General features: G+C 32.9%; 1 long non-coding RNA gene across 1 annotated transcript; it reads left to right on the top strand.

Annotated features, from left to right (window-relative positions):
• Window positions 1-1,290: 1,290 nt before the first annotated feature.
• On the top strand, window positions 1,291-3,168 carry LOC133802527 (uncharacterized). The gene is made up of 4 exons (XR_009877377.1): window positions 1,291-1,689; window positions 2,096-2,206; window positions 2,742-2,839; window positions 3,078-3,168. It is a non-coding gene; the product is annotated as an uncharacterized LOC133802527 (long non-coding RNA).
• The last annotated feature ends 2,635 nt before the right edge of the window (window positions 3,169-5,803 follow it).

A 5,803-nucleotide genomic window follows, 5' to 3' on the forward strand; every position in this document is an offset into this window, starting at 1 on the left:
TGTCTTCAGCTCACTTGGGCCGCCCCTAGTGTAATACTCACTGACTCCGGCCCGCTTAACCGAGCTCAGTGATAAATAAGCTGCCTCAGCTACCAATGGCCGAGCCGCGCCCTGTGCGCAAATATTGATTCTGACACCCACTACAACATTTTTGACCAAATATTACGGTCAAATATGATAGAATTTAAAAAGCGTTATTAATGCTATGGGTAAATAATAAGAAACACATACAAAATTTTGGAGACAAATGGCGGCAACTGAAATAATAGGCGTCAATTAAAATACACGCGTGCTTTTTTGGTTTTATTATCTAACCCAACCTTTCTCATCCCGTCTCTCTCACTTCTTAATCCCTAACTCTATTCTCAGTCTCTCATTCCCTCTCTCACTTCTCAACTCTATTCTCAGTCAACTCTATCTCCTTTACTTCTCTATTCTCAGTCTCACTTCTCTATCCCCTTCACATCTAACCTCTTGGATCTGTCTTCAAGTTTTACCATTTCTCATGTAGGTGGTTGGCGCAAGAGGCTGGACAGCGATGGAAACGAGGCTCAATGGTGCGTGGGCTCGACGGTATTTCTCTCTCTCCCTGCTTTCGACGATTATGCTCTTATTTTGAGTGGATTTACTAGCTTTCACCCATTACCTCTATTTTTTTGCCTCTCTCTTTCCATCCATCACGCGAGTTGCTGGAGCACGCAGGTTCGAGTCATGCCAATACGAGTCACGGTGCTCTATCTCCCGCACGCGAGTCATGGTGGTATCTTCCCAATTGGAAGCAAAAACCTAGGCAAGAGCATCTCTGTGAGGTAGTATGCTTGACCTGGTCTATTTTGCAGATCTGCTTTGTATTCGGTAGTATGCCTATTGTTGTTAGCTAGTTTAAGGATTCGGCTAAGATATAAATAGTTATTTTGGGTTTTGATTAGTAGTTTTTTGAGTAAATTGATGATGGCTCTTTTGGAAGAAGCGAAATATCATTTGATAAGTTATTAATCTGCCTTTTTTTAATCATTGATAGAATATCAAGATTTTGATTTAACAATGATTAGTTTTGCCTTCTGATTAAGTGACTGTTTATTTTTTCTTCCATTCGTGTGATATTCTTATGAGTGCTCCAATCTTAAAGTCTTTACGAATAACCTTAGTAATGGTAGATTTAATGGGTTACACTTCTCTTAGGTCCTCATATATCTTTTCGTTTGTTCAGTTTTCAATTTAATGTGAATAAATCATTTGAATATGAATATAGACACACACATATATACATTCTTTGTGTTTGTAGTATAGTAATATATATTGTTTTTTTTTAAGTGATGAAGGGGATTGAGCCTACTCCGTGAGGAAGAGGGGCTGATTTTTTTTTTTTTTGAAGTGAGGGGCTACTTAATTTGAATATGATATTGATTTTTGATGTTCTATGTTTTGTGTTGGTTGTGCTATTGTTTTGTGTTCTCATTAACAGTTGCAAAACATTTTTTTTATTAATCCAGACTTTTTTTTTGTCTCTGTTACAGGTTATTACTCTTGAGGATGTAATAAAGGGAATGAAGGTATAAAATTGCTTGAACTCTTATTTATTATGGAAACTTTCCTTAACCAAATTGTTATGGTCTATTATTGTTGCAAATCATGAGGGAGACTTTGATATATTTGTCACATCTTGATCACGAGGACACGGAAAAGATGGTATGCGTTTATGGAAAATAAAGTAGTAAATGTATTGAAATATTTTTCATGTTTTCTATTTGTACAAAAGTTAGTACAAGCTTGTGTTAGCTATAGTTTTTATTTATATTTATGTCTAATAATATTTCTGTTATGATGCGACCTATTTTGAGTGGAAATTTCTTTCAAGTCATGTGGCTGTAGCTTGGGGGTTGCTGATAGTGAATAGTTTGAGGAAAAATATGAGTGGGGAATTTCTTTTATTGGCCATTTAATTGAAATTATTTTCTGCGTGTATAATTATAATGGAACACCTTGTTTCTTTCTTGTCAGACACTTGCAGAGAAAATGTGTCATTTTATTGTGTTATATATTATTTTCATTATAAATTCTATCTTATGCTGTCTATTCTTCTTGTATGATGCAGATGCTAAAGAAGCTAAGCAAACAATTAAGTGGCGAGGATTGGAATTGGAACAACTTAAACACATTATGTTGGGCAATAGGGTCTATATCTGGTTCGATGATGGAAGAATAGGTACATTTTTAACGTACCTTATAAATGTTATTTCTACTCATTTTCTATTTGTGGTCACTGCTTATACTTTCTTATTCAACTATAAACTCATCATTTACTTCTCGAGATATTGTCTACGTCCCACCTCCCTAGTTGTGATAATAGTTTACTTGGCATTTCTGTTTTGACTACAAAAAAATGTTTATTCTGATCAAAGATAGTCACATGTGTCAGTGTAAGCTTGTACTTTATTTCCTTGTAAATGTTATTTACACCACATATTTTTATGATTTTGTGAGGGCAATGTCCATGCATCTGTCATGTGGTGTTAGGGATCTTGATGTAGAACCCAGAGATCACTATTACATGCCCCTCTCATTTGGGAAAATATGTGGGTTTGAATAGGTTTTTTCTTTTTAAAATTATTTATTTATTTATTAAAATGTTATACCTGTTTCTTGATAATGTGTTTGCATCATCAAATGCATACGAAACATTCATGTTCTGGAGGTCAATGTTTGCCCTTTATATTTTTTATGTTGGTTTGCTTTAGCAGGAGAACAGATTTTTGGTTATGGTCATTCGTGACTTGCTGAATTTATGCGAAATGACGAAAGGGAAGGATAACAAAGCTGTCATCGCAAGTAACATTATGTAAGTATTCATGATTGAATGATTGATTATCTATCTTGAGTTGAGGTGGAATGCACATAGATATAGCCTGCCAGGCCATAACACCTCATTCCATCCAGATTCTTTGGTCATTTGTAGAAACCATGAATTTTAGCCACTTGATTTTAATTGAGTAAATTTGAGAACTATGAGAAACTTGGTTGGAGGTATACAACCAGTACTTTGAAATCTTGTACATAATCCTCCTCTCTTTCTGCAGGTATGTTGTTGGACAGTACCCGAGGTTTCTAAGAGCTCACTGGAAGTTCCTAAAAACTGTTGTGAACAAATTGTTTGAGTTCATGCATTAGACACATCCTGGTGTTTAGGTTTTTGTTCTGTTGTTGTTTTCTTGTCTCATTAACAGTTGCAAAACATTTGCTTGAACTCTTATTTATTATAGTGTCACTAAGGGTTTTTATTTGTTATAGCTAGCTTATTAAGTATATTATAATTAAGGAATCCTGAATGGTGTCTCACATTCTTTGCAGCAGCACTAAAGGCCTCTCTGTGGCTTATATCTGGCTTTAAAGTTGGGGTTAGAACAAGGGCTATAGACACCAACAGGTAACTAGTACAAGATCAAGAAACTAAGGCATATTTATAATAGTGAGTAATACTATGTACAGCAATTAATAAAAACACATTCAGTAATATTATTAGTGAATCTTTCTTTTTCAATACTACATATATATGGATCTGGCACAATGCTTTTCTGTAATTGATTTGTTACTTTTGAAATTAATATATGTGATACTTTTTTTCTTTCTTTCTCATTTTCTGACAAGTTTATGTTCCCAGGTGTTTTGGCTTTCAATTGATTATCTTGCAGTTGCAAAGTCCGCAATTGTGAGTTTTGATGCTTTCATACTCTTCTTAACTTTTTCTTCCTGTACTTCTAGTGGCCTTTTGACCTTGTTTGGCTGTAGGCATGTGTTAATTTCATTAACATGTGTGTATAGATTCTTGGCTCCTACTTCACTTCTGTGATGTATGTGGAGCATTGGTGTGTGGAGAATTTCAGGAGCCTAACACTAGGCAGCCCAGATTTTTCTGACATTGAAATGGTTAGTCGCTAAAAAAATACTATGTCATATACCTTTTTTTTTTATTGAGTTTCAGATGATCTCCAGAATATATTATTTACAAATTGGTGCAACATAATTTGTTTTTTTTTTAAACAAAACTACCTGTATTATTACTTAAGAAAAATACAAGTAAAGAAGGAAAACTCCATCAAAACAAACCAAAACAGAAATAAAAGACATGGAATCTGGCTCTTATTTTATGTGTATTTTATGTTTGTGTATTTATGTATATATGTTTAACTTTACCTATTCTCTGGTTTGATACCATTTCTCTAATCTGTATTATTTGGTCTTTTTGCTTCAGTTACCTCAACATATTGAGATACAATAATAGGGTACTCTTCCTTATTGTTACATGTTTCTTAATTACAGTTAGTGAGGAAAACCATTCACATAATATATAATGAACTATATGTTTCTCTTTTCTGTTTTTGATGCTTTAACATTACATTTCTTAGTGGCCCTTCAACTTTGTTGCATTTCTACTTTTGCATGGTTGTTGAAGTGGCACTATATTATGACTTAGAAACACTTAATTAGCTTTGATTTCTATCTTTTGCATGGTTGTTGAAGTAAGTACATCTGTGATGCTGAAAGTTTTCTTAATGTTTTTTAGGATGACATTGTTCTTAATTCTTTGTGCAGGCATGCACTTAGACTCTGATCTAGTGATCCCATCTTTATTTTCTTTGAGACTCGAGTTTTGTCTTAAGAAATTCCACTTAGTCTGGATCAAATTCAAGGTGTTGAGCTTTTTATTTCACCTTTATTCAATTAAGAAATTGAGTGACTTCATATTATTTTCATTCGCTGCCTACATATATTTAAATTTTCCCTTTCATTGAGCTAATTTTAATCAGAAAGTAAGTCAATAAAAATAATATGATGTTAAAATGAAGATGATGCCAAAACATAAAGATTGATAGAAAATAAGAGTGATAGAAAGAAACATATCTTTCTCTTATTGTTTGGTATGAAGGAATGAAGAACTTGATTAAGTGAAATTATAATACAATGACAGGGACTAAGTTAAACATGAGAGAATGATATTATAATTGTTCGTTTAATTTATGTTTTGAGTCATTTAATATGTCTAATTTTCTATGAAGGAATGGCTGTTTCATATTGAGTTATGCAAAAAAGTGTATAAGTTGACTTTGAAGTCTTGATCTTTGCTCATGTTGTAAATATTTATTGTTTAAATTGTTCTCTATGCATAATCTGTCTCTATTTTGAATTTTCTCTCTCTCCACTCTTTTGTCTACCTAACTCCCTTCCTATACATAGGGTGCAATGATATAAACTTGCCCAGGTCAGTAGATTGTAAGCTATTGTAATAACAATTTCTTTTCCTACCATATGATATAAACTTTCCCAAATTGCAAATTCTTTAACTTAGTTAGTTGGCTGATTAAGCAAGTTGACAGTTAGTTAAGTGGTATGGTTTACTATGAATCTGTTAGTCTTACTCTTATTTTTAGATCATTATAAGTAAGTGTTGTATTCTCTTCTGCTCTAATTTTCTCTCTTTCATTTCTGACTTAAATGTTTGTTTTGTGGAAAAATCACTATTGCTTAGCTTTTTCTTTTTTAATAGGCTGATAGGTCTGAGATTGTTATGGCATTGAAATTTAACTAGTAAATGTTTATCTTTTTTTGCATTGCTATTTGCTCAGAGGAAAGAACTCAATTGGGATTTAGAATTCTTTTGAAATTGAAATGTACATAAATAAAATTTTACTACTACATATTAGTTGATGATACTCTCTTGTTTATAATAACTTTTCATCGTTCATTTTTTAATAGTTTCAAACTTAATGTGGAGTGTTAGAGTTTTTAATCTCTTCTCGTGTGCTTA

The sequence above is a fragment of the Humulus lupulus genome, chromosome 9 (genome assembly GCF_963169125.1).
Source record: "Humulus lupulus chromosome 9, drHumLupu1.1, whole genome shotgun sequence".
Taxonomy (NCBI): Eukaryota; Viridiplantae; Streptophyta; class Magnoliopsida; order Rosales; family Cannabaceae; genus Humulus; species Humulus lupulus.